Raw genomic sequence first — 9,928 nt, forward strand, 5'->3', positions numbered from 1 at the left:
TGTAAAAATTATATAAAATTTAAATAAATGTCAGTATACTTAAATAAAGTTTTATTGGAACACAGCACATACATTCATTTATGTATTGATTGTGGCTGCTTTTCCTGCCACAACAGCAGTGCTGAGTAATTGCAATAGATTTTATGGCCCACAAAGTCTAAAATATTCACCATCTGGCCCATTACAGAAAGTTTGTTGACCCCTGCTGGATATCATCTTTACTCCTTCCCTCCTTTTGCATTCAATTCCTTCCTTCCTTCCTTCCTTCCTTCCTTCCTTCCTTCCTTCCTTCCTTCCTTCCTTCCTTCCCTCCCTCCCTCCCTCCCTCCCTCCCTCCCTCCCTCCCTCCCTCCCTCCCTCCTTCCTTCCTTCCTTCCTTCCTTCCTTCCTTCCTTCCTTCCTTCCTTCCTTCTCTCTCTCTCTCCTCTCTCTTTTTTCTTTTTGATAGAATCTTGCACTGTCGCCCAGGCTGGAGTGCAGTAGAAAGATCATGGCTCACCACAGTCTTGATCTCCTGGGCCTAAGTGACCCTCCTGCCTCAGCCTCCCAAGTAGCTGAGACCACAGGCATGTGCCACCAGCCCAGGCTAATTTTTTGTAGAGACAGGGTCTCACTATGTTGCTCAGGCTGGTTTCAAACTCCTGACCTCAAGCAATCCTCCTGTCTCAGACTCCCAAATTTCTTTTCTTTCTTATTCTTCCATACTCTAACCCAGAGTTTCTCAACCTCAACACAATTCACTTTTGGGGCCTGACAATTTTTTAGGGCTATTCTGTGTGCGGTAAAGTGTTTAGCGCCATCCTTGATCTTTATTCTCTAGTTGCCAGTAACACCTCCTCTAACCAAAAATGTCTTTAGACATTGCCAAATGTCCTCTGGGGGGCCAAATAGCTTCAGTTAAGAATCACCACCTAACCCTAAACTTGTGAATAGAAGCTGTAGACATTATTTAGGCACCCTTAATGGTAAGAGAATGCTGCTGACTTAACGTAGTCCTACCTAAGGTTGCAGAAATCAAGAGACCAAAAATGGCTGGGGAAAGGAGCAATAATAAAGAAAATGCTAGCATCAGTCAGGGTTCTCCAGAGAAATAGAACCAATAGGAGCTATATCTATATATAATTTATATGTGTAATGGAGATTTATTTTATTTACATATAAAAGAAGATGTATGACATAAAAAAGAATTTTATTATGAGGAATTGGTTCATGTGATCATCGAGACTGAGAAGTCCCACAATCTGCCATCCACAAGCTGGAGATCCCTAAGTCTGAAGGCCTGAGAACCAGAGAAGCCAATGGTGTAAATCCCATTTACAAAGGCAGGAAAAGGTGAGATGAGCTCTCCCAAGTCAAGCAGTTAGATAGAAAAAAAGGGGGGCAGGGATGGGGAAATTCCTCCTTCCTCCATCTTCTGTTCTATTCTGGCCCCCAAAAGATTGGATGTTGGATGATGCCCACCCATATTGGTGAGTACAATCTACTTTCATGAGTCCTCTGGCTCAAATGCTGATCTCATCTGGAAACTTCCTTACAGATAGACCTAGATATAATGTTTAATATGGGCCCTCTGTGGCCCAGTCAAGTTGACATATGAAGCTAGTCATTACAACTGAATAAAGTACTCATTCATTCATCCATTCAAATAACTAATATTTATAAAGTTTCTGTTATATAATAAACCCTATTTTAGGTACCGGTTGTCCTACATTACTAAGCAGATTTAGAAAACAATTGGAAAGAAAAACTAAGTTAAGAGAGTAATGGGATAGGATGAGACAAATGGAACAAGAAGAATGACTAACTTCAGCAGTTGACAATATTTTTGCCTGATATTCCGCAAGAAAGTCCTCAAATATTAACTTTTGCCATGTACATAAATAAAATGTCTATGATCTAATGGCAATTTAGATTGTAAATGGCAATTTAGATGTAAAGATCTGCTAGATATGTCTACTGGCCCTGGGCCACCATTTCTCCCACCTTCTATATCCTGTCCTCCTTAACTGCAGGGCTGGGATGCTAAAGACTGCACTCCCCAGGCTTCCACATGATTTAAGTTCCACTGATGATGTGCAGTTGTATGAGATTTGGAAGGAAATGAGAGAAGAGGTTATTCTTCTTTCCATGACAGTGCAGTGGAAAACAATGTTGAGGGTAGACATGAATTGGCAGCCTCTGAACTCTATGTCACTATCTATTTACTAAAACTCTGTGGTACAGGTAAGCTCAAATATATTCTCATAAAGTCCTAATTTCTGGGTGATCTTAGCAGTTTTTAATGTCTGGATCAGAAAGGTGGAGATATGCCACCTTTAAACCAAAAGGCTGGCATGTACCCTCTAATTTCTATTCCTCAAGACCTTTTAATGGCACGTAATTGCTTAATCTCCTGAAATAATCCATTTCTACTTGGAATACCTTGAGGAGTCCTTGCACTAGCACCTGAATTATAAAAAATGGAACTGCAGATTTTATTTTGGTTTATACTTTCATTTAACTCTGTGTTCCTTTCCCGCCCATTGCCTTTAGCATATAAAAAACTGCAAGCAGGGTCTTTCACTTGGCACAGACTGGTGGACTGGACTGACTCTCAGAGAGTCTACTTCAGCCTTGATAATTTTGGGAGTATTAGAGAAATGATTACATGTAGCATTTGGAACAGATTATTTCCTGTGGTGAAGGGAAAAGAGATGGAACAATGTGTTTTTCTTTTCTGTTAGGACACATAGACCTATTTGAATGCACCATCGATAAAACCATCAAGATTGACTTCCCTATTTCCTCAAATGTTAAATATAGAGTTACCAAATGATATAGCAATTCTGCTCCTAAGAATGTACCCAAGAAAAGCAAAGCCCATGTCCACACAAAAACATATACATAAATGTTTACAAAAGGATTATTCAAATAACGGAAAAGCAGAAATGGAAATAATCGAAATGTCCATCAACTGATGAATAGGTAAACCAAAGATGGTATAGCATAAGAATAGGTAAACCAAAGATGGTATAGCCATAAAATGGAATATTATTCAGCCATAAAGAAGAACATAATGACACATATGTTACAAAGGATGAACCTTAAAAATATGCTAAATGAAAGAAGCTATTCACAAAAGATCACATATTATATGATTCTATTTATATGAACTGTCCTGAATAGCCAAATCTATAGCGACAGAAAATAGATTGGTGGGTGTCAGGGGTTTGGAATATGGGGAGAGACTGCTAAAGCTTTTATTTGAGGTGATAAAAATGTTCTAAAATTAGATAATAGTGATGGCTGCACAACTCTGTAAATATACCAAAACTCACTGAACTGTATACTTAAACAGGGTAAACTTTACAGTATATGAATATACCATATTTATCTTTCAATAAAGCTACTGTTTAAAAACTTATTTTTCCTCCTAGGCACTTCACTAAAATAAATCACAGAGTGGCACTGGCTGAGGAAGAAGTCTTATAGTACCTGCAACAGATAGTGATAATTTTCCTTCTGTCAAGGTGCTAATGAAGTTTGTCTCCTTAAAATTGCTTCTACTTTCAGGTTTAAGAATTTGCATCATTAATTCTGAAAAATCTTTGTATTTTTATTCAAAGATAAAACCCATTTACTGGATTCTTCATCATCAGGACTCCATGTGATCTGGTAGAATTGAAAATCACAGAGCTTCATTTTTCCCTACTTCCCACCATAATATCCCATCCCCCAATTGCAGTAGTAAGTTCAGGTGTATTCACTTGATCTGAATAGAGTAAATTAATGTATTTATTCAGGGTTATGCTACATAACTATTAGGGCGAAAAGTTTCTCTTTCTGCTTGGGTTGCTAATCTAGGAAATTCCTGGAGCTGTTGCTGGTCATTTTACTACTACATGGAGAGAAACCAAGCAGAAAAATGCTGAGATAAGAGAGGAAGGATACAGAGAACCTGACATTACTTGGGACCCTAAATGTATTTAATAGCTGCCTGTATATAGACATCCCCCTAGATCTTTGAAATAAATGAGCCTATAAATATCAAGGTGTAAGCTGGTTTAAATGGAGCCTCTCTGAGTTTCAATGAAAAGAGTCCCCCAATGCAATATTTCTTTACATCAGCCCAAGAAAAATTTACAAGCTAGGGAAGAATGTTATGGAAAATAAACTGTTAAGACTAACAAAAGAAACCAGTAAATATTATTGGAAAAAAAGAAGGAAGGAAGGAAGGAAGGATGGAAGGAAAGATAGAAGGAAGGAGCAGAAAAGAGGAAGGGAGGGAAACTGAAGCAAAGATGGAAGAAAAGATGCAAGTGAGGGAATACTTGAAGATAATAAAATTGTCACAATTATCGCCATATATCAGCATGTGAATGGAAGGAATCTCCTTTCTTTTCCAATAATTTACTTCCCAAAGGGAAAAATGATAGGCATTTTATTTTTTTCATTTGAAAATTTAGAAATAGAAACATTAAACAGTAGTCCTAGTAACTGAGACCAATGTTATATGCATTATCATTAAAATAAAGGCAATCAGTTGTTGAAATTCTAGGTCCATGTGAAATACAAATAAAAACTCTCCCCTTTCACCCGTAAACCGAGACTAGTACTGGGGAAAGCAGCTAAACTACATAAAGAAAAAATAAAAACAAAATGAAGCGGGATAAAACACATGGCTTAAAAGATATTAGTTGGTTAACTTAATCATGTGTTGTATTAAATTATGTATTTTTCAATGCCTAAGGAAATGTTTAATTTTTATGACAAGCACAAATTTTTACAAAGTTTATAGTGTGTTACTTTTCTACAAGAAGGAAAAAGAATGTCAACTGCAAAGCCTCATTCTGTATTCTTAAATCCTCAGCCTTTTCTGAAATGTACATACTTGTCTAATTAAAAGAACATGATCTGGCCAGATGTGGTGGCTCACGCCTGTAATCCCAGCACTTTGGGAGGATGAGGTGGGCAGATCACGAGGTCAGGAGTTCGAGACCAGCCTGACCAACATGGTGAAACCTTGTCTATACTAAAAATACAAAAATTAGCCGGGCCTGGTGGCACGTGCCTGTAATCCCAGCTACTCAGGAGGCTGAGGCAGGAGAATAGCTTGCACCTGGGAGGCAGAGACTTCAGTGAGCCGAGATCGCGCCACTGCACTCCAGCCTGGTCAACGGAGCAAGACTCTCTCTCAAAAAATTTAGTCTCAATAGTTGTTTCTGATCATCTAAAATGTCTTTCTTGTGCCCATTCTAATCAGACTTTCATCCCCACTCTTCCACTAACACTGTGCTTGCTGATGTCACCTTTCTAAATTCAGTAGTCAGTTCTCAAGGCTTTCTATAGAAAGTCAAAATAATAGTGTCTAAATACAGACTTAATTGATAACTGGCTAAGTCTAAAATTAGATTTTAGAATATCTGACAAATTAAATGATCTATATTCTTCAGAAAATCTCCCTAAAATATTCAGTTGAATTTTGGTAAGTTTCATGAAAACAAGTGAGTTTGAGTATAGATGTTCTCTATTGCTGCTTTTGCAGTCAGACGAACTGAGGAAATGTTGACATATTCTTATGAAAGCTGAGCGGTAGCTATCTCAATAAAATCCACTCCATTGTGCAAAATGGAACCATTGTGCAAAGGTAAGGTTTTCTTACGTCAATAATTTTGCATGCATGTACTCTAACACACAGGCAAAATTATTAAGTTCCCTAAAATTACAGGATGCAGAACATGGCCCCAGTTGTTTTAGTCTATAAAAAGTTTTAAGAAAACATTGCTGCGCTTCCTCCTCAGCCATCTCCCCCTGGAGAAAAATAAGAATAAAACAACTCTTGTTAAAGTAACATAAAATCTATAACTTTAATCAATACATGTTTGCAATTAACACCAGATAAATTGAACATGTATTATAATTGAAAGGATTTATGTCAAAATTATAACAATGATTATGCCTGAGTGATATAACTGGTTCTTATCCAAAGAGTTAAAGGTCTAAGTCTAAGGATCTTTAAAAGCTCAAATGAATGTATGCTTTTAGTGAGAGATTTATGCACAACATGATTGTGAAGAGAATACATGCTCTCTAATTTTTCAGAAAAGTTCAAACTTGAAGTTTATCAAGAAGAAAGTTATAAAAATTTAGACAAACTGCCTGGTAAACTGAGGAGGGGCTTCAAGATGGCAGACCGGATGCATTTGCTGCTCGCCTTCTTCATGGAGAGAAACCAAAATAAGTAGATAGTCACCCTTCCGATAGATCATCTAAGAGAGAACACTGGAATTCAACAGAGAAGTGATGGGAAGCACCTAAAGCAAGTAAGGAGGGGGAAACAAGGCAGCCTGTTCATCTGGGATCAGCTGGGAGGCTGAAGAGGTTCCCTAATATGGGGAAAGGGAAAATGAGAGACCCACAGCACTACAGGTCCCTATAATTCTAGGCACAGGAGAGCCCCTTGAACCTTGAGGACTTCGAGAATAACATAGGGAGCTGCCTGCAGACTGTAAAAAGGCATTGCTCCAGACAGAGAGCTCATGCTGGGTCCCACCAGCCACTGAGTCTTAAGCAGCTGCAGCATGGTACCATTTTGAGAGCCCAGCCCCCAGTAGAATGCATCCTGTCCTGGGGTTCAACAGCCTATGAATCTCCACATCCCTGGAGCCCCACGGACATTGCCAGTCCACAGTGACTACCACCTGAGCTGAGGCAGTAGCCACAATCAGCAACCCTGGCCACCCCAGCAAAGGAGTGGTCGGGCATGTTCATGTGTCCTGAGGACAAAGTCCACCGTCTGCAGCTGCCATCACTGTGATATCCCCCATCCCCATCCCAAGCCACCTGCCTATGGCTGCTCCCTTTTAATGCCACTCTGCCCTCCCCATTAACACGGCCACAGTACAGCCACTGTTGCCCCCACGTGAGCATTCAGCCAGAGGCCTCAAGATTACCCTGTCCCTGCTTCAAGGGCCATCACCTGCACATACTACAGGGGCCTGAATGCAGTACTTCCCAGCCTGGATCAGTCCCCCACCCTCGTACTTGAGCATACCATCCAAGGGCCTGGGGATTGCTCAGCCTAGTCCACTGCTTTTGACACCTGACCACTACTCCCAGGGTCTAAGTTTGGGCTTTCTCAACCTGCTGCTACCAACACATGTGGCACCCACCCACATGTGACACTTGTGGGCCTGGGGACCAATCTGCCCAGCCTGTCACAGCCACCAACACCACCAGAGCAGACCTCTTGGGCCCAAGGGGGTTGTCTCACCACTGCTACTGATATCACACACACCATGCCCACTGCCCAGGGGCTCAAGAACCTGCCCACCTGCCTGGCCCACTGCTGCCATTCCGGGTGTCTGAGCAAGACACTTGGAGGCCCAATAATTGGCCTGCCAGGACCCACTAACACCAGTGCCAACATACACCACTCTGAAACCCAAAGATAGACATGTTCAACCCATTGCTGCCACCACTGGGACCCAAAGATTGGCCTACCTGGCATCCCACTCCCCAGCAGAACTTGCCTCCACTAATAACTGCACCTTAAGCCACTGAGGAAATCACAGACACCACTGACATTGTTTACAGCCAAATAAATCATATAGAGACTACACTACTGCATGTACTCAGAACCAAAGCCGAAGTACCCTACCCGATCAATGCCATAGATCCATCTTCAAAAAAAAGTCCTTCCCTGGGAAAGCAAATTCAAATAATTAGAATAAGTGACTGTTACATCAGATGCACAAATATTAAAGTATGGACACAGGAAACATGAAAAAGCAAAAAAATAAGACACACCCCAAAAATAATTAGCCAGGAACAAATCTCAGCAAAAAATCTCAGTGAGATACACAGGAATACTGAAAAACAATTCAGGATGTGAATGAGAGATTTACCAAAGAGAGATATTTCATAAAAACGAACCAAACAGAAATTATGAAACTGAAGAATTCATGGAATGAAATACAAAATACATTCCAGAGCTTCAACAATAGACTAGATCAAAAGGAAGAAAGAATCTCACAAATTGGGGGCAGGTATTTTGAAATAATCTAATCAGACAAAAAGGAGGAAGAAGAAAAGAAGAAGAAGAAAAAGAAGAAGGAAGAAGAAGGAAGAAGAGGGAAGAAGAAGGAGAAGGAGAAGAAGAAGAAGAAGGAGAAGGAGAAGGAGAAGGAGAAGAGGAGTAAAGCCCAAGTGACATACAGGACACCATAAAGTGACCTAATACTTGAATTTTCAGTGCCCCGGAAGGCAGAAAGAAAATGAAAGCATTAAAAACTCCATTTAATGAAATAATAGATGAAAACTCTTCAGGTCTAGCAGGAGATTTAGACATCCAGATACACGAGGCTCAAAGAGCCTCAAACAGACACAATTCAAAAAGATTTTCTCTGTGGGACATTATAGTGCAACTGCAAAAAGTTATAGGCAAAGGGAAAATTCTAAAAAGAGGAAGAGAAAAGCATCCAGTCACTTATAAAAGAACCCCCATCAGACTAATGAAGGATTTCTCAGCAGAAACCTTACAGGCCAGAAGAGAATGGGATGATATATTCAAAGTGCTGAGAGAAAAAACTTCCAGCTAAGAATACAATACCCAGCAAAGTTATCCTTCATAAATGAACAACAAGGTAAAGACACAACCTGTGAATGGAAAAAAATATTTGCAAACTATTCATCCAACGGGGGACGAATATCGAGAATATACAAGCAACTCCAACAGTAAAAAACCAAATAATCCCATTAAAAAGTGGGCAAAGAGCATGAAGAGTCATTTCTCAAAAGAAAACACACAAATGGTCAATAAGTATATGAAAAAATGCTCAACATCATGAATCGTCAGGGAAATGAAAATCAAAAATCAAAATAAGATATCATCTTACCTCAGAGTGTCTATAATTAAAAAGCCAAACGATAACAGATGCTGATGAGGATGTGGAGAAAAGGGAACCCTTATACACTGTTGGTAGGAATGTAAATTAGTACAGCCACTATGAAAAACAGTATGGAGATTACTCAAAAAACTAAAAATAGAACTAACATACGATCCAGCAGTCCCGCTACTGGGCATTTATTCAAAGGAAAACAAATCAGTATATCAAAGGGATACCTGCACTTGCATATTTATTGCAGCACTATTCACAATAGCAAAGATATGGAATCAACCTAAGTGTCCATCAATAGAAGAATGGATTTAAAAAATGTGGTATATATACACAATGGAGTATTATTTAACCATAAAAAAGAATGGATCCTTTTATTTTAAACAACATGGATGGAACTAGAGGTCATTACATTAAGCAGAGAAATAAGCCAGGTACAGAAATGTAAATTTCACCTGTGCTCACTCATTGAGGTAGAGAGTAGAATGATAGATACCAGAGACTGGGAAGGGTATGTGGGTGAGAGTGGAGTAGGGGAGGGAAGAGAGGTTGGTCAATGGGTACAAACATAGAGATAGATAGAAAGTATAAGTCCTAATGCTCAGTAGCAGACTGGGGTGACTATAGTTAGCAACAATGTAGTGTGTATTTCAAAATAGCTAAAAGAGAGAACTTGAAATGTTCCAACACATGATAAATGATAAATATTCAAGATGATGGACACCCCAAATACCCTGACTTGATCATTACACATTCTATGCATGTAACAAAATATTACATGTACCCCATAAATATGTAACATGTATCAATAAAAAACTTGAATGCCTGGTAAACTAAGAGATCCATAATTCGGGGTAAGTAAAAGGCTGTGCTTTTTTTTTTTTTTCCTCTTAAACAGAAAGTAATAAACTATGCTCTGGATCCAGCTAAGGTTAATCAATGACTGTACATAAAGTTTCAAAATTTAGCTTAAACCCTTAAGTCAAATGCACAGTCACAAAATGAGAGTAGAACAGAGCAACAGAAGATCTATAACATTTAGAGCAGGTGGG

General features: G+C 39.3%; 1 long non-coding RNA gene across 5 annotated transcripts; it reads left to right on the forward strand.

Annotated features, from left to right (window-relative positions):
• The first annotated feature begins 340 nt into the window (after positions 1 to 340).
• Positions 341 to 9,709, forward strand: LOC114678380 (uncharacterized). Of its 5 annotated transcripts, none has more exons than XR_013417533.1 (5): positions 341 to 1,332; positions 2,013 to 2,223; positions 2,724 to 3,509; positions 3,606 to 3,726; positions 6,082 to 9,709. It is a non-coding gene; the product is annotated as an uncharacterized LOC114678380 (long non-coding RNA). The 5 variants fall into 5 exon arrangements; XR_013417536.1 differs by lacking the exon at positions 6,082 to 9,709 and having other exon boundaries at positions 2,724 to 2,964; positions 3,417 to 3,509; positions 3,606 to 4,026; XR_013417532.1 differs by lacking the exon at positions 6,082 to 9,709 and having other exon boundaries at positions 3,606 to 4,026.
• Positions 9,710 to 9,928: the final 219 nt, after the last annotated feature.

Source organism: Macaca mulatta, chromosome 5 (assembly GCF_049350105.2).
Source record: "Macaca mulatta isolate MMU2019108-1 chromosome 5, T2T-MMU8v2.0, whole genome shotgun sequence".
Lineage (NCBI taxonomy): Eukaryota > Metazoa > Chordata > Mammalia > Primates > Cercopithecidae > Macaca > Macaca mulatta.